Here is a 20,145-nt window from a genome sequence, read left to right as displayed (position 1 = left end):
TCTAGTAATTAAATAATTTTACATTGAAAGAATAATGGCCGATACTTGCAAACATGGAAATGGTCGATGCAGCGCAGGAAGGAGAAAAGCAAGATGGGTTATGAATGTTTAAAACGTGGCTGCAATACAAGAAATGATTACTGCTGAAGGACTATTGCTGAGCATACCAAAAAAGCCTATATCATTGACATTACATAGTCAAATAATATAGCATACTAAACAAAACAAGGTATAAGTTTACTGGTTGAGCCGATTAAGCCTATTGCTGGTGCAGAGAAGAAAAAAAACATTATTAATAAATCGGCAGAATCGTATCTTATACATCAGAGAAGTATTTTTTTTTTCTAAAAATACGTCTTAATTATTCTTACTTTTGTTTCAGCTAAATCCACGAATTGTTAAATTTCACTCAGCGATTTATTAATAGCTGAGTTACGATTATATATCTACAAAATTTCACGCCAATTTCTTGTTTTATCAATGTTATACAATTTTTAATAGTTAAGAAAAATTATTGGTTCATTAATTTTCGTCTTCATCTTATTTAGAGTAATTAATATAGGATTCTGATCCATTATAGCAAGCTTAAGTTTGTATGTCATTATACATAAATTCACAGTATTTATGGAGATGTTATTAATATATTGCTGCTCCGTACGAAGAGTAGCATAAAATTTTAGAAATTCGTATTAAAACTTTTAAATTAAGAAATTTTTTACAAAATTTAAATTATTTATTACAACTTTAGAGTTAAACACATTTTTGATTCTAAATTTTCGATAACTTATTTTTTCAAATCATTCGGCAATTTAAAAAATAATCTGATTTTATTCGTTTTATCTTGGTAATTTTCGTTTAATTTTTAAAAATATTCAATATTTTTTTTATGAAGAGAATCTGAGTTTGAAACGGCGTACAAGACCACACACGACCTAGCCGATAAACGGATAACATACCGACGCAAGTATGTTACCAACACATCCGAATTGCTATGGCAATATTTTATAATAGTTTCTTTGCAGCACACGGAGAAAAATAGTAGGGCTCGGGAGCCATGAGACATCATGGCGGATGGCGCTGTCTTCGTTCACCGTGAGGCGGCGTGACTTATTGTTAGTCGCACTCAGCTGTGCATGGCAGGCGCTACCGCCATGATTCCAATCACGACTCACGCGGCGGAAAAATAACCCCGTAGGGGTGTCATTGCATGGGAGAGCAAAGTGATCGGCGTCGCGGTTTGGCTTCGCATTGCAGTTAAAAAACCGCTGCCAATTTCATTAACAGTATGCTTTGTCCAAGAGATATGATAATTAGAAAAATTATATTTATTTAATAAAATAATTTAAAGCTTCTTAATAAAAATACTAGCAATGGTCACTTCGCTCGCTGACGCTTGCTTGGTTGCATTTCGATAAAGACTCAGTTTAACGTGTACACTGTAAATAAGTAAATTGGTAATCAATTTTTTATGATTTGAATTTTCAATTATATAAAAGTTGACTTTGTTGAATATTTGCAATAAATATTTGAACAGAGGCTCCAAAAAATAGGTGTATATTTATTAAAACAAAAATATAATATTATAACACTCGGTTAATACTTTCCTGCCGTGTTATAACCATGGCCAGAAGGGCCCTGTTTATTGTAAATTAACGTCGGGTGTGCAGAAGGCACGACTCGGCCGACTCAGATCATGCACGTGTTTTTACACGAGCCCGCGGAGACGGCGTAGGTCGGGTCGTAGGAAATAACACACGAGAAGTTTAGATAAGGAAATGTATATTCAATTGTAACTATACACGGAGGTGCAAACGCCGCACACTTCGACGAACGATAAAGAGAGACGAGAGATATTACCCTGTCGACGTGAGAGAGTGAGAGTGCAGGTACTTACAACTCGGTAGTGGCAGTAGTACTTGACGCAACGGACGTGGTCCAGTCTCGGACGTGGAGATGTACAGTTCGGATGGGCGTCGCAGAAACTCGTCGGTAACGCACGGACGAATATCGTTCGCTCTCGAGTTGCTCGCAGGGCTCACAACAAATCCGCGTATATAGTAGCGCAAGCTACTCGTGTGGATAGCGCAGCGAGACTAACTCTAGTCGCGGTTCTCCGGGTCGTCGGCACATCGTTGTCATATCTCGCCAACGCTGTGTGGCCAGGCGGCAACCGCGCTACCTATGCTCCCACTCTCTCTGTCTCTATCTTGCCTCGTTTCTCGTTCTCGCTCGTTTCGGCGCTAGTTGGCAGCTTGCTGAAACAATAATCTTATTACATTTAGTACATGATTAGCCGTTAGACATTTGACGTGCACTTGGCCGTCAAAACACCCTCCCTCAGACGCTGTGTACCCTGCCAGGTGTACCAGCTCGCACTCAGTCATGTCTAACTAGGTAATAAGAACTTGTAATAAATATCAATTTTTACAAGGAAAACTTGACTTTTTATTATCATCATTAATTAGATAATACATATAATGAAAGAAGTAAATAAAAAAATAGTTCATTTTTAGTCTCTCGCCTCTCTTTTTACATACGGCCGTTGGCCAGTACGGCAGTCTTTTGCCTCTAAAAAAAAACATTAAGAGAGAAAGAAGAGAAATAAGAAAAAACAAAATGCTTCATTGCACGGGATTGAGGTAAGGTACAGGAGGAAATGAAGTGGTTCGGACATTAGCCTGAGCTTCATCTTCTACTTCTTCTTGTACTTGTCGCCGTACGTTAAGTCCATTCCATGGACGTTGAAATTGTGGCACTCGTCCAATCGAGCAATACCTCGGTATCCGCAAATGGGGCATTGCGGTCCAGGTTCGGTGTAAGTCGGCAGCCTATTTTTCGCTCGACGCTTCAGTTCGCGGTTACGGTCGAACTCTTTATTCAACTGTTCGTTGGTTAGAGTCGGACGTTTCTTTACGGCTGTTGCTGCTGGAGCGGCCGTGGTTTTCGACGCCGTGTCGGGCTGATGGCTGGTCGAATCTGGCCTTACGGCTGTTGGAGCCGTCTTCGGGACAAACGGTGGCGTTGGCAATGGTTGCGGCTTCGCTTTGCATTTGGCCTTTAGAAATGCCACGGTTTCTACTAGGGTTCTACTAGGGTTGTGTGTCACCCTTAGGTAAATCCGGCCGGTGGCCATACTTCTCCTTAATTTCCGACCCCATAGCGATGGCTTCTTCCAGCGTAGCGATCAGCTCGGTTCTGAGCTGCGTCGCTCGGTTTCTCGCCTGCTGTCTTCTGACTAGAGCCTGAGCGAACTGTGCGTCTTCTATCACCTGCAGTTCTTTCAGCAGAGCTTGCTTCCTCAGTTCGATCTCGGCCGGTGATTCCGGGATAGCAAAGATCGACCGGTTGAGCAGTTCGCTTCCCACCTCTAATCCGGATGGGACGTTGGCCGGTACTGCTGGTGTGTCGTCGACCGTGTGACTCATCGACTCTTCGACGATTTGTTGGACAATCTCCTCTGCTAGCTCCCTGATGTCGTCCATCTTGCGTTCAGCCATCTATGTGGGACCTGGAGAATCGCCGGCGGAACTATTGTTACCTCCTCAATCCTGTGAGCTTACAGTGGCATAGGGAGGCAGCAACGTGTCGGGATGTAGGTTAGGATTTTACGGTGGCACCGGGTGTCGTCCACGTGTGCTCACGTAGACGAGGCTCGGTGTCGGTCGGATGTTCCGGGTTGCCTCGTGTGCTCACGATGGCAATTCGGAGTTTCGGATTTTGGTTCGTCTACTAGATCGTCCCGTGGGCTCACGAGACGATTTCGTCGGCGTGGGTCTATCTCTCGCTTTTCCTTGTAGTGACGTGTGCGCACGATACTACCTGGAGTGGAGCTCAAGTAGAACTGCCCGTTGCGCCGCGCGGTCCGCCTTATAAAGGCGCGCGGCGCAGATGTGTATAGGTGCATTTACGGCGCGCCGCGTGCGCCGCTCGTGCCGCCTGGCGCGTCGCCGCTGAGTCGCTCGCCGCGCTCGTGCGGACTGACCTTGCTGATGTTACGCGCGCGCGCTCTCTCCGCGTCGTGCTAATTCGCCTTTTGTTCGTTGCGCGCGCGCTCACTGCGCATGCCGCGTCTATTGCGGCCGCCTTCACACGTATTTACATGTGCGAGACTCATGTCTCGTCACAGGGGAAGGATGGGATACCTCAAAAAGTTATGGCAAAATCTCTCCCAGTTCTCGAACATTTTCTGGTGACCTTGTTTATATATAGTCTCTCGACTTTGATAGAGACTTGTGGATCAAAACAATTAATGTGAAAATAATAACACGCTCTTTAAACTTGAGATGAAAAGGTATACAATGTATACCGTCAAACTATTGATGTTTATTGAAAAGAAAAGAGTGTGATTCCAATTGTCTTGACTATGGAAAATTGAAGAGTATTAGAAGAGTGTTAGAGCACCGAGGCGTTAACAAACGATATTGTTTAACGGTCGATACTGTGAGGCGAGTCCTCACAGCGCTTCGGCAATACGAAAACTGAATAACACAAATCAGCGAAAGCGGCAGAAGACCGCTCGCGAAACAGGCGGAGAGAGACAGAGTAGGAGCGAGCGAGCGCGCGTTGCCATGGCAACCTCATTGGTGCCGTGCGGGCTAGCGAAAACCGTCGAATTTGAACTTAAGGTGACAAGCTTCTCGAACCTTCTCGCTCTCTCTCTTCGCATATTAAACTAATATTCGAACATTGTTAATGCCTTTCTTTCTTGTGGAAAAGGCTCACTTGGTTCTCTCTGAGAAGATTTGGTCCAATAACCTATTGTGTTTTTTCTTTAAGGTTCTGGAGAAGATCGAACATGAGTAGATCACCGACTCATAGCCTCAAAGTAAATTCTTGGCCATATTCGGTCAATTTAAAAAATTCAGGCTGGTATTCGGCACAACCATTCAATGCAGCTCGGAGAACCACTGGAGACAGAATGCGTGCAGTGCACAAGGATACGGAGCACCGCCAGAGCAGAGGAAGGACATCGCCGAGGAAGAAAGAAGAGAAGCGGCGAAAACGTGTAGCAACCGGCACTGTTGCGCCAGTGCAGAAGATAGGGATAGTGTGAGTGCGAATGAGAGAGTGAGAGAGAGAGAGAGAGAGAGAGAGAGAGAGAGAGAGAGAGAGAGAGAGAGAGAAGGAAGAAACTGCGCCAAGGTCAATATTATTTTATTATTATTTTCAATCTAATTGAAGTAAACTTACAAAGTAAACTTACTCCAGTACTAAATAACATTGTAAATAAAAACTGCATGATAGATATTATTACTATGCTAAACATAGTCTTATAGTAGGTTTGTAATACCAACAAAATAAGGTCATATGATAATATAAGAAGACCATACTCGACTGTGCCGCGAAGGCAACTCGGGCAGAAGCACAGGGAAGGGTGATCGGCGCAGATCCGAAGTTCTTTGTGTCTCGTCTCAGATGAGACACACTATATTGCATATTTATATGTCTCTTTTTTCTCCCCCAGTCTCTCGTATCTCACGATACACCATACTAGTATACTTTTTTAGGTTAGGTGCGCCGCTCCTTTTCCCTGTCGCACGCAGAAAAGTAGATTTTACTGAAGTCTATGTAGTATCATCTACTGAACAGGCGTTACTGAACTGACTTCAGTAACCGCAACGGTTTATTTTTCTCCGTGTACTTTTTTCTCTATCTTTCCTAGATCTTTTAACAGATTTGGGAGACCCGTTTTAATTGGCCTGTTCACGTTGCTTCTGCTCTTAGCGTACTTGATTGTTTCAGTAGTTATATCCTTCAGAGCAGTAAAGTTATTACCTTGCTTTACCGGATTGGGAGTTGGCGTCTCCAATAATGATGGTTTTGACACTTTCGATATATTACCCTCTTACTTTAGCTTCACCTTTATTTTTATTCTCTGACTTTTATTGTTTATTTACTACATGTTTGATTCATTTTTGGAGTTTCTTCCCTTATCCTGTATCTTAGGAAAGGACCGTTTGAGCAAATTATGCCACTTCGCCGCTTGAGCAGCAGGGTCCTGGGCCTGGGACCAGCAAAGTGAAATCAGGCACGGCGAGCTTGTATACCTCAGGATACCCTTGCCTATGCGAACCTAAGTCTGCAGCACTTTCTCTGAAGTAGCAGGAGAAAGTCCTCTAGTTGTACACGAGACGACCTTAGCACCATCCTGCTTGCTCGGGCAGTCCGAGACGCCACCCCAAGTAGGAAGCCAGCTCCTTCCCTGAACAAAGTAGTAGTAGTAAAGTGTCTGCATGTGTTTATCGTAATATTTCTCAATCCAGGTTGTTAATGTCGACAAATTTTCATATGTATAACTTTTTTTCAATTTGGAATTCTGAAAAAGAAATTTTGAACTTTGTGCGTTGATCACGCGATACTCGCGCAGTACATTAAACAATTATCAATAATTTCCAGATGAATTCTAAAATATTCCTAAAATTCATGATAAAGAAGGATTATATTGAAAAAAAAAAGTTTGACCGTGGTTTGAACCTTTTTTGAAGATATTTTTTATTTGCTTGAGTAAAAATACACTGTTTAATACATATAGCGAGTTAGCAGGAGGCGCAAATTAAATTGCTAACAAAAACCTTTATTATTGATTATTAAAACGCAATAGAAAACCTTGGAATAACCGTTTTTAAGTATTTGACATCAATAGTTAGCTTGTGCTAGAAGGTGTAGGTTAACGACGGCAATGGTACATCAAAGTTATCGCAGCGTAGTATTGAAGTGGGATTGGTAACAAAAATTAGATCTCGGATCCTGCGTTAGAGGATAATGTGGATAGAAAACGCAAAGAGGAGCGGGGTAAACTAAGGTGTTGGTTTTTCGCAAGTTATTGATCGAGGTTACAAGGTAGGATTTGTGATTGTGAAGTTTTGATTTTAGTCTTACGTAATTGTAACACATAGTATGATAGTACATTATCATTTGGTTTGAATTGAATTCAAAGACTATTTAATTTATGGTACAGGAGACCTTGCGTCGTCCGCGTATGTGAGTGATAGCCAGTAATGGGATCCAGAGCAGCCAGACACGTGTATGCGCCAAATCTCGGATCCGCGGGTGACTCGGTTCACCCGTGAGCTCGCTGTGTCTCTCTCTTACTCATGCGCGCTGGCCCAAAAGAGAGTATTAATCAGTCTCACCCGGCGCGTGAGCAAGCGGTACAGGTGCGATAACGGCACAGTACGCATACAAACTGCAGGTATACAAAGTATCCTCCTTAAATCTGAGCCCAAAAGAACTATTTGTACACTTGGAATCCTACGGATAGTGACAACATTCATAAAACATTGCACCGAGTGCCGTAATAGGCCAGCAGGGATAATTAAGGTTTTATCACGGTAAAGTTACAGGTAATTATACTAAATATCATTTAAAAAAATTTCTAATGATTTACTTTAATTTTGTCATTTTTACTCATAATTCTTTTTTTCAGGATTTAAAGGTGTTGTGTCCCATTAAGTAATTCATCCTAACAGTCATTATCATCTACGCTGTACTTGTAACATCTCAGAGAGTCCAACGTCATTACAACATATCACTTTCGTTTGTTGCGCTGCTGCTTCGTAATACGCTCGGGGATTTGAACGCCGACTCTCTTCAATATCGGCTCTCCGAGCTGCCTCCCCTCATCTCGTTTGAACGAAGCGGGAATGCGGGAACCAATAGGCGCGCGGCAATGAAGCGGGCGACTGCGCACGCGCAGGATCCCGGGACGAGATAGACTTACTGGTCTAAATACGGAAAATCTCGATTTCTCTTAATTAGGAAAAATCTGTCTTGACGTTGATTTTTATTGTTATAATTTATTTCTCAATTGGAATAATAGTCTTCAACTGATTTTCTGTAATCGGAATTAATTGGTTCTGATATGGCTAAAAAAATAATCGTGTTAAAAAAATAGGCATTAGTTACTGTAATAATCGGCTGCAATCGCTATCAGTTAAATTTTTTCTTTATCGACAATCCATAATTGGAACTAATCGGAAAAACCGCGGCGAAAAAAATCACGTGATTAATCACATGATTAATCGCGTGATAAACCACTCGATTTTTACGTCACATATCACGTGATTATTTGGCGTAATTTATCACGTGATACATCACGTTTGAAATCACGTCAGAAATCACTCGTAAAATTTAAATGTTTATATTGAAATAAATTGTTTATTTTCCATCTGAATAATTATAAAATAGTTTATGATGATGATATTGATAATTCATATAAATACAAGTTTCAAACACCTAATCTAATCATACACAAAAATATAATTATATTTATCATTTTATATAGATTATACGCATACTGCATATATTAATAATAATAATAATAACACTTTTAAAATTTCCATTATTTATCTTACAGTATCCATATAAACTAAATAAAGTATTAAATATAATTATATTTTTGTGTATGATTAGATTAGGTGTTGGAAACTTGCAACAGCACAAATAGCTCAGGAAGTAAGACATTCGATTGTCAAGTGGAGGACAGAGGTTTAAGTCTTGGTCAGGGAAATTTTTTTCCTATTTTATTGCGATTTATTTATATGAATTATCAATATCATCATCATAAACTATTTTATAATTATTCAGATGGAAAATAAACAATTTATTTCAATATAAACAAATATTTAAATTTTACGAGTAATTTCTGACGTGATTTGAAACGTGATGTATCTCATGAGGAATCACGCCAAATAATCACGTGATATGTGACGTAAAAATCGAGTGGTTTATCACGCGATTAATCATGTGATTAATCACGTGATTTTTTTCGCCGCGGTTTTTCCGATTAGTTCCAATTATGGATTGTCGATAAAGAAAAAATTTAACTGATATCCATTGCAGCCGATTATTACAGTAACTAATGCCTATTTTTTTAACACGATTATTTTTTTAGCAATATCAGATCCAATTAATTCCGATTACAGAAAATCAGTTGAAGACTATTATTCCAATTGAGAAATAAATTATAACAACAAAAATCAACGTCAAGACTGATTCCTTCACTTGACTTCCATGTTCCAATGTCTTACTTCCTGAGCTATTTGTGCTGTTGCAAGTTTCAAACACCTAATCTAATCATACACAAAAATATAATTATATTTATCATTTTATATAGATTATACGCATACTGCATATATTAATAATAATAATAATAACACTTTTAAAATTTCCATTATTTATCTTACAGTATCCATATAAACTAAATAAAGTATTAAATATAATTATATTTTTGTGTATGATTAGATTAGGTGTTGGAAACTTGCAACAGCACAAATAGCTCAGGAAGTAAGACATTCGATTGTCAAGTGGAGGACAGAGGTTTAAGTCTTGGTCAGGGAAATTTTTTTCCTATTTTATTGCGATTTATTTATATGAATTATCAATATCATCATCATAAACTATTTTATAATTATTCAGATGGAAAATAAACAATTTATTTCAATATAAACAAATATTTAAATTTTACGAGTAATTTCTGACGTGATTTGAAACGTGATGTATCTCATGAGGAATCACGCCAAATAATCACGTGAGAAATCAAGTGATTTATGACGCGATTAATCATGCGATTAATCACGTGATTTTTTCGCCAGGGAAACGTTGGAAAGCGTCTGTCTTCATACAGTTTTGAAAAGGTTTTTTGACAAGAGATAAGTAGGTGAGCCTATCGTTGAAATAATTGGTCGTAAAAAGACTTCTTTTTCATGGATTTTTGGTAGGTCATAACATCTTGGTAAAGCCGTGTCGGTTTTTATAAAATTCACCTTACAATATTTCTTGCCGAAAAAGCCATTCACGGTCATATTATTCATGAATTTCTTTACTTTTGTTTGTTCTTTTGTTAATGGATTTTCGGCTATTGTCGTGTAAGTATTTCTGTCTGACAGTTGAGTCTTCATTTTCTCAACATAATCCGTTCTGAACATTGAAACTGTCACATTACCTTTTTCAGCAAAAGTGAACTTGATGTCGTTGTTAGGTTTCATAAAATTTCAAGTTTCTTTCAATTTTTTTTCTAATCATGTCTTCTATTTTTGCGTGTTTAGTTTTATTTCTGTGTTGTGTTAAGATTTTAGATCAGAGACTTTTACGAGCGGTTTTTACGAGCAAACCAGACATGCCCTCAAAGCAAATAACATTGTATGGGTCTCGAAAATAAATAGCGAAATGTGTATCTCAAAAACAATTGTGTATACAAACTTGAATGTAATGACTGCTCCGACACGTATGTAGGCCAAACGAAAAGAAATTTGTGTATACGTATCAATGAACACAAAAAATCAAACAAAATGTAATCTCTGACCATGTTAAAAATAATAATCACGCTTTCAACTTTAGTAAATTTGATATCAAAGACAGAGAACCAAAACTCAATAAACGATCAATTTCTGAAATGCTCCACATACATTTACAAGAAAATAGAATAAATTTAAAAGAAGATATTGCCTCAGAATTCTTGCATACTTTCTGCAGCTTGTCTTGCAGTGCTTGTATAAACTGTTCACGACTGCTGATTCAGACTTTAATTTCAAATACTATTAGTGTAAAATATATTAGAAATGGATAGTCTTCAATCTGGGTGGTAGCATCAAAAATAGTAGGTACTTACACCTACAACAGTTTTATTCTTTAATAATATTGTTAGAGAGAAAAATATAGAAATTTTGTATGTGTTAGAACTTGTTTTTGGTGCTATCCTCCAGATAGTAGCACCTATATGGCAACTCTTATTTTAATTCTAATGTATTTTATACTAATAATAATTAAAACTCAAGTCTGAATCGCGCAGACGTGTGAAGTTTAGACAAGTGTTGCAAAATAAGCTGCAGAAATACTGCTGGAATTCCGTAGAAATATTCAGCAGAAAGTATGCAGAAAATATGCTTGCCAGGTTCCAGTTGGGCTACAGATTTAGCTACAAACTTTTCGTAAGGAATCCTTGGTAAAAATAACATATTAAATCCAATTCGAAAAGTAATAGGTTTAAATTGTGCTTCTTAATTGGGAAATATCAAATTAAAACTAATTAAATCGATTAAAATCTATTTAATCTTATTATTAAATTTCATAGGTCTTGGTTGGGTTTAATCGGTTTAACATAAAATAGGGTAAAGGCACTAGTAGTCAGTCACTTAAGCCGTTAAAAAAGGTTACACGACGAAATAAAACAAAAAAAGTACCTCTATTTGCATTCATATAATGGCCGACCACTGGTCTTAATCAGAAAGTTTATGTACCAGTAGTCGGACATTTTTTTATACTTTCAAATAAGTAATTATGAATCTTTTTACGCAGTGAAATAAGTTTGAATGGGGCAGACAAGTTTTATGGATTTGTATCAAACTAATTATTTTGCCTAATAACCAAAATTTATTTAATTAAAGTTAAAATAAAACTGGCCAACTACTAGGGGCTGGCCAACTACTAGCGCCGCTACCCTACTATTTTTTTTTTTTTAAATACATAAAATATTATTTGATTTCAAAATGCAACTGATTAAACCCAATCAGGACAGAATAAATTTTATGATGAGCCAAGGATACTTTACGGAATATCTGCAGCTAAATAACATAAGCTGCAATCCGGCATGCATATTTTCTGCATACTTTTTGCAGAATATTTGTACGGAGTTCCAGCAATATTTTTGCAGCTTCTTTTGCAGCGCTTGTCTAAACTTTACATGCCTGCAGATTCAGACTCAAGTTTTAAATACTATAAGTGTAAAATACATTAGAATTCAGATAAGAGTTGCCATATAGGCGCTAATACCTGGAGGATAGTACTAAAAACAAGTAGGGGAGAGGAGGGCAAACTTGAATGCGGGGCAATACTATAACTTTTCACTTTTGAGTAAAGCACACCTACGCTTCGCCAGTTACATATATTTCATATCTCACCAAAACCAACATTTGGATCGTCAGACTTTTCTGTAAGTGGCGGTTATGCATGCAGGGCCAATGAATAAAAATTTCTCAAACACTTCCTGTAACTTTTAAAAGTCAGGAAAAGTGTGACCACACTAGTATGTCTAAAAATTAATATTTTTGGCCTGTGAGATCAAGAAGTACAAGTTAAAGGGTGATTTTGATGCCAGGTCGCTTGCTGTACGTAAGTTTTAAGGCTAGATATTGACAATTGAATTTTTTAAAACCCTTGGGGCTAGTTTGTACATCAGGTACAGGGCAATACTGTACATAAGATTAATATAGAGAAATATGGACTTGAAATCCATTTTTTTTTAAACATCCCTGTAGTACTTTAATTATAGCTTAAAATAGTTCATAGATACTAAAAAAAAGATCAGTAAAAATGCGGTATGCTCAAAAAAGCTGTCAAATGCTGCATAAGCTGGGGTAAGGGATCCCTGGCAGAAATTAAAACTAAGAAATGTAATTAATTCCAGAGAAAAAAAATATCTGCTTATAAAAAATAAGAAAAATTAAGACATTCGAAGAAAAATAAGTAAAAAAATAAGAAAACCTAAGAATTATTACACAATAATGGACAAATTTCTGGCTAATTCTTGATTTTTTTTAACTTTTCTTGACTTTTCTTAGAATAAAACTGTTGTAAGTGTAAGTTGATGCTACCACCCAGATTCAAGACTATCCAATTCTAATATATTTTATACTAATAGTATTTGAAACTATGAAGTCTGAATCAGCATGTGCAAACAGTTTACACAAGCACTGCAAGATAAGCAGCAGAAATTATGCAGGCCAGGCTGCAGCTCGGCTACAGATTCAACTGCGAATCTTATAAGAAGTGACACAGTTTTCATTAAAGGGAAGGCACTTGATTTTGATTTGAAAAGCAGCCAATTTTTAAACAAACTCTACTTCATAAATTAACAATATACACAAAACTACTTTTATTTTGAGTAGCTCAGTATTCAAGGTACTCTTATATTATTGCGCTGGCTTTGAACACTATTTTATACCACAAGCTCTAAAAAAATCCATACCAAAGTTGTGAGTGTTATATAAATACTGTTTACCTTACTAGTATATTGTTGCGTTTAATTCAAAAGCTTACTTAAATGATAAGCTCAATGAAATAAATCTTAAAAGATACAAATTTGTTTCAATTTTAATAAGAAATTTTCAAATATCTACAGTTAATTAACAAAGCTATAATATTCAATTTTGCACATATCTAATCCAATAGGAAAATAATTAATGGACATACATTATTACTTTGTTCAATGATCTATTTAATTCGAATAACCATTATACCTACGTATATTTATAAAATATTCGTAAATTCATAAACTACAAATAAATTATTTCTAGATCAGAGTATGAAATAAAATTTTTAAAATTAAAATATTCAAATTTTCATTTAAAATTAATAAATCATAAATAGTTCTATCATAATATAATTTTCAAAAGTTATATTTAAAATAGATTTTGTTTGTTCACATATAAATATAAATAAGATATAATATTCAAATCAAATATGTATAAACATTTAAGGTTACGTATATCTTATACATGTTTTCAAAAATAGGAATCAGGAATGCGACGAATTTAATATTTTGTATTTCAACTTTCCAAGAGGTCGCCGGATTTAATATTTTGTATTTGAATTTTTCCAAGAGGCCCTTAGGCCGCGACACATAAGAACTGTACTAAAAACTAACTTCAGAGTAATAGGAAATAAGGAGGAATAAGAGGGAATAAAGCGAAACAAGTTATTTATGGGTGTGTTCCAGAGGGAACGCCAGCAGCGGTACAGCAGTCCGGTACGCGTTCGAAATTCCGCTGCTGTACTGTTACTGTGAAATCGTTCCGCGTCAGCTGTTTGCATGGTATCTTTTTTTCATGGTGCTGTAAAAGTTATTACCAAATTAGTATGGCAAATTATACAGAGAAAATTACTTTTTATGACCCTGAAACGCACGAAAACATTATTCTTTGTGTAACTGAAGAGAACTCTTTCAATGTATTACATACTATAATAACTGAACTTATAATAAGTACTTTGTAATGTTCAAGAGGTTACAACTGCAAATAGTACAAACAGAATCAGCTGACGCGGAACGATTTCACAGTAACAGCACAGCACCGGAATTTCGAACGCGGACCGGACTGCTGTACCGCTGCTGGCGTTCCCTCTGGAACACACCCTATATTCCCCTTGTTCCCGCTAGGTTCCTATTCTCCTGAAGTTAAGTTTTTAGTGTGCGGGGGCCCTGAGTGTCGTACGTCGTACGGCTCTACTGACGGGTTGTTAAGGCCGTGACAGCTGAAAACGCCCCCCCCCCCCAGTCCAGCCCGCAAATATATATAAAAATAAATATATAAAAATATATAAAAAAAATACTATTGGGTAGATCTGAATTTGCTCAGTCCACCCACGTTATTATTTTAATTTGCGCCGCCTTGGTTTTTATAGGAAAATCCAAATAAAAAATTGAAATATTTACAACTTTGGAATACTTGTATCTCTCTAAGCGAACATAATAATTGACTTTTAAATATGGCAAAAAATTTCTCAGGAGCTACTTCAATTTGCGCTGTGGCCAAATACCAAAAATAATTAATTATTATTCTGTAAAAAATAGAAAAACGATTGCAGATTATTACTCCCTGAATTACGACATTACAGATTTTTCGTTGCAACTGCGTCACTATTCTGCGCATGGTTCGCTGTCGTGTCCAATACGAGAAAACTTTTCATATCCACTCACGTTTATAATAATATAATCGATTTACTTTGCACATGTCACAATAATAACATCACTAAACCAAGCATGTCCCAATCATATGTTATGATATGCTAGTTTGAGGGATCAATATAATTCTTATATCTCCGTTATTTTATAAACTAAATCGGTGAAAAACCTCTTCTGATAAACACAAAAAAGAACTCATCGATTTGCTTTGCACATTTACCTATATTGATATTACTAAACCGTGCGTGACCCAATCATATGTTATGTAACCCAACAACATACGGTTACATTGAGCGATCAACATAATTCTTATATCCCCGTTATTTTATGAAGTAAATCGGTGAGAATCCTTTTTTTATACGTGCATAAAAGAACCCATCGATTTACTTTGTGTATGTTACAATACTAATGATACTATAAAACTTAGAGCGTATGTGCCTCGATCATATATTAAGAAACTAATAGCGAATACTTATTTGGAACGGATTAATGTAATTTTTATTCCCGTTATTTTACAAAGTAAATCGGTGAAAAACCTCTTTTGATGAGTAAGTATGTGCGTTAGTTTTGTGAGTTAGTTTCTTAATATATGATCGGGGCATATATGCTCTAAGTTTTAGTATCATTAGTATTGTAACATATACAAAGTAAATCGATGAGTTCTTTTTTGTGTTTATCAAAAGAGGTTTTTTACCAATTTATTTTATAAAATAACGGACCCTAGTGGAAATGGATTGTGTGCCAAAGTGTGCCATAGTGTGCCATAATGTTCAAATTCGGAAATTTATTACACTTTGGCATACCTTGGTATACTTTGGCACACTCTGGCACACTTTGGCACATTTTGACACACATGGGTTTTTCGGAAATTGACGACTTAGAACATTTATGCACGAAATCTGCAAAACTTGTATTCCCGACGGATTCCTCTGTTGAGGCATGTTTTTCCAACATTTACGGCGGACAGCAGCTTTAAGGAAATTACGGGTAATTGTTAATTAATATTGTAAAAGTACTAAGTATCTAAAGTTGCTTGAAGTACATGCGTTTAAATTTTTGTATTAACTGTAACGAGTACTTGTGGCTCAGTGGTAAACCTTCAGCTTACTAACCCAAAGGATCCGGGTTCAAGTCTTATCGACGCTAGAAATTTTTTATTCTTTTTTTTTTATTAAATTATTTATTGTTATGTTCTATAACTGGGACTTCAAGCTCCACGCGTGCCGTCGATATGACGGCATCGTGCAGTGGCAATGTTTTGGCGCGCGGGCGGCGGGATATATCTCACTGTACCGAAGTGTGCCAAAATGTGCCATACCGTGCCAACCCCGATAACATGATGTCGGCCGAATGACGGCACGGAGACTGCATGGAATGGGCCACGCGTGACGTCCAGGTACCCCTGCTCCGGGACACGGAAATGACGGCATTGTGCCGGCACTTAAATTAAGAAAAAATAAAAAAATTATACCCGAGCGGGGATCGAACCCTGAACCTTTCAGTTAGCAGGCTGGCACTTTACCACTTGACCATGAACACTTGTTACAAGTCATAGCTAATTGTGTCCTTATGTACTGCGAGCAGCTGTTGATGTTAATAAAGTTGTAAGTTATTGTAATAAACAATCACCAAAATTATTATTAACGCGTTTAACAACATTGATATTCGCCGCTTATTTCGTGTAAGGCGCGAAAGGGAGAGAGAGAGAGAGAGAGAGAGAGAGAGAGAGAGAGAGAGAGAGAGAGAGAGAGAGAGAGAGAGAGAGACAAATAAAGTGCCTTAGTCCAGGAGAAGAGCCTTCTTCTTAGTCTCCGACCAGCCTCTCCTACACAAGTATTCCAAAGTTGTAAATATTTCAATTTTTTATTTTGATTTTTCCTATAAAAACCAAGGTGGGGCAAATTAAAATAATAACGTGGGTGGACTGAGCAAATTCAGATCTATCCAATAGTATTTTTTTTATTTATGTATATACATATTTGCGGGCTGGACTGGGGGGCGGGGGGTTAAAAAGCATAGAGCACAACGCCAGGGCTGTTAATCTACCTTGCGTAAGTATACAATACGTATACTATGTAAGAGTATGTCTTTGGTGTGTGGCGTGGTAGTTGCATGTCAAGGGTGGCCGTGATGAGGTCGTGTCCGTTTATGAATGGAGTGTCAGTCTTCCAGTAAGACAGCCGGCGATCCTGCTCGTCAATCAGACAGAGGTCAAGCCAGGTATCAGAGTCTTGTCTGTGATGCGTGGCACCATATGCTACTGATCTTAGAGAGTTTTCCTCAATAAAGGCCAAGGATTATCTTCGTGGAGTAGTTATGCATGTGCGTTGTAAGATGTTCTATAAAGTTGTTGCCGCGCAGGAACGGGGCATGCGGCGGGCGATAGACTACGCCCACGAAGATAGGTGTTATTCCTTTAGCAGACACTTCGCAGAAAAGGTATTCTGGTTTGCCCGGCTTGCCCGACCATGAGATAGGCTATCTCAGCAGGGTCAGTGGCTTGGCTGCATGATGACTGCTGGCTGGAGGGCTGATTGGTTGAGCTGCCCTTAGATGTTAGTTCGCGAAACTGCGATTGAAGTTCCGCGATTGTCGCTTCCGCTGCTGTCATGCGGGTGACTATTTGTTGCAACTCATCCACAGCTTTGCGTCGCGTTTCGATTGGGCCAAGCCGGCGCTCAATCTCTGCGACTCTGGTCGTCATCTGCCTGTGCTACTCAAGAGCTTCATCCTGCTTTAGTTCGATATCTTTCAGCGCCTTCTGTATATCACACAGAATGGCCTTGAGTGAAGCGTCCATCACTGCTGGTTGGCATGCAGGGGAGTGTATCCGTGATGCTGTGGCTGATGGTGGCGCGGATTTGGGTTTCTTCGCCAGTGATGGTTGCTTTGCCTTTGTTGAGTCCTTTATTGCGTCCAAACTCTTACTGCTGGTAGGTGAGTTGACTGTAGTGCGGGTGCCAAGAGAATTGTTGAGTGGTCCCAACTTCTTCCTTAAATATTCCTCTGCACAGATGGAACAGGTGAAGGTCTGCAAACCCTCAACTAGCAGAGAACGGAATTTTATGCAGGTCGCGTGGTAGTAATTGGTGCACATTTCGCACCTTTTTGGATCCTTGGTCTGTATAGGCAGGTTGCAGTCGCCACAGACCTCATAATTCTGCTTTTTCTGGTTTGTACTCATTTTGTCGATAAATTACCGTCAGTCGATAATGCAGAGAGTTTTAGAAGGTGTTGGTGTGGTAATTAATCGTCTTTACTGACAAGCTTATTACAGTTGTCAGGAGATGGAGTATTGAGTACAGAATAAGACTGATGTACCAACCTTATTGCCTTATTAGTGATTAGTGATGTTCCGTCTAATCAACAGGTGCCGCCTCGTGTTTCAAGATTGACTAGATATGTGTAGAGCAAGCCAAGCAACTATACAAGATGGCGAGGTGCCGCTTTGGGGTTTTGAGGTTAGGACGCACTAGGCAAAGTCGAGCAAGAAAAGTAGTAGTAAAAGCGTGCAGCCAGCCACTATTTATAGCACAGCAAGAGCGTGAGGAAAAGTAGCACACAGCAGGCACACAACACGAGAGCAGGAAAAAAAGATGCACACCAGTAAATATAACAGAACTCACGAGCGAGGCACAGAGTGACCAGTCAGTTTAGAGAGCAGACAACAGAGAGAGAGATTTAGATTTAGATTTAGATTTAGATAGAGAGAGAGAGAGAGAGGGAGAGAGAGAGAGAGAGAGAGAGAGAGAGAGAGAGAGAGAGAGAGAGAGAGAGAGAGAGAGAGAGAGTGAAGACGCGCGCGGCCAATCGGGCGGGCGGAGAGCGCGAGGTCTGCGAGAAAAGGGGCGAGCCCGCGGAAACAGCGCATTTGCAAACTCGCAGCGATCTGCGAGGCTCGTCGGCCGACGTCACGGCCTGAAGGGTGAGCGCGCTGATTGGTCGCGAGCGGGAGCGGGACTGAGCGCGCGAGTCGCGGCGCGCGGCCCATCACTGATTCGCGAGCCGTTGACGAGAGAAGTCGCGTTCGCGAGTGCCGAGCTAGCGTTCGTGTGTGCGTTGCCGGGATTGCTGGGGCGCATCGCGGTGCATCATCGGGCGGGATCGAGAGGATCGCGCGCGGAATTCTCGCGGAGTATAGGGTATAGAGTATTTATTATGAGGCTGAAGACTTCTGGTCCGAAGTAGCCACTATCAAAGCATACATACTCTGAGGGCAAAGCTCAGAGCGAAACATAGGCACGCAAGCCTGACAATATAATTAAGCTGCCCATTAAAGCAAGGGTTGGTGTGGAGCTGCCGGAGTTCGTTCTCACTCTGTGCTTGTGGTTACCCATTCTCTTCACTCGTTCGCTTGCTTTCCACTCTATCCTTAGCTCGAAGGTTGAGAGCTTGGCGAAGATTGAACGGTGTTAATGATCTCAATGAGGCCGCTAGAAGCGAAAGGGCGACGTAATTTCTTCTGCCGCAATAGGAGAGAATATTGTGCTTCTTGTATGTCGGGGTGATATGATCCGACTTTCTGAGAACTTGTCTTCAACGAAACGCGGCGCAGCATTCAGGCATCTTTCCAGTTTCGTCGCTAGTTGCTTGGAGAGGTCGAAGAAAAGCGCGGCGCAGTAGTCCAGGTAGGGCATAACCAGGGCCCTGACCATCATGAGCTTCGTACTGCGTTGACGGAAGTACCCACATCTGCGCAAGCGGCTCAGCGCCGCTAAGCATTTATTGCCGGTAATGCTGCACTGCGCTTTCCGAATCAGACAGCTGTTCGGAGTGACCCCCAGCAGCGTGATGGTGTCGCTCGTGCTGATGACCTGGTCGTTCAACTTGATGCTCGGTAACTCCTGTGCATTCAGTTTACTCTGGAGCCCACGCGAACCGAACCATATTGCCTTCGTCTTAGCGCTGTTGATACGTAGTCCGTTGTTAGACGCCCACGAGTTGATGTTCCCAAGGATCTGGTTGGCTCTGTGGACGAGGACCTCCGCATTCCTGCAGCCACCATGGATGCAGAAGCAGAAGTTGTCAGTATAGAGGTAGTACTTGCTGCCGTTGCACACATCCAGCAGGACGTCGATGTACAGCATGAAGAGGAGTGGGCCAGGGAGCGAGCCCTGCGGTACGCCACAGAGTCTGAGGAGAGGCGCAGAAGATCCTGCCGATTTATCTCTCACCACTTGGGAACGCTTGGATAAAAACGAGCGCACCCAGCTACATGCTGAGTCGGAAAAGTCGAATGCTATTAGCTTTTCAACGAGTAGGCAGATGTTGACCAGGTCAAATGCCCTTGACTGGTCAATCGATACAAGGAACGTAACTTCTCCCACATTGATGCCTTTTCTGATGTCGTCTACGATCGCCACCAGCGCTATTTGTGTGCTGTGTCCCTTTTAAAAGCCCGATTGGTAGGGATTCAGTTCAAGTGTGAGTTTACCTTTAGGCCTATTTCGTCAATGATTTTCCACATT

General features: G+C 39.5%; 1 protein-coding gene across 7 annotated transcripts in view; it reads right to left on the bottom strand.

The window, feature by feature from the left end:
- LOC103316186 (endophilin-A) overlaps positions 1 to 13,514 on the bottom strand; it is a 541,748-nt gene extending 528,234 nt beyond the window's left edge. The window contains exon 1 of one of the 7 annotated variants that reach the window (XM_031925198.1): positions 12,998 to 13,514. The gene's annotated coding sequence lies outside the window, so the exon portion shown is untranslated. Of the gene's footprint in view, positions 1 to 9,943; positions 10,689 to 12,997 lie in introns of those variants that run through there. The other 6 variants (XM_032601554.1, XM_032601552.1, XM_032601551.1 and 3 more) reach the window with 6 other exon arrangements.
- Positions 13,515 to 20,145: the final 6,631 nt, after the last annotated feature.

This window comes from Nasonia vitripennis (genome assembly GCF_009193385.2).
Source record: "Nasonia vitripennis strain AsymCx chromosome 2 unlocalized genomic scaffold, Nvit_psr_1.1 chr2_random0007, whole genome shotgun sequence".
Taxonomy (NCBI): Eukaryota; Metazoa; Arthropoda; class Insecta; order Hymenoptera; family Pteromalidae; genus Nasonia; species Nasonia vitripennis.
This window is presented reverse-complemented; position numbering and strand designations above follow the sequence as displayed.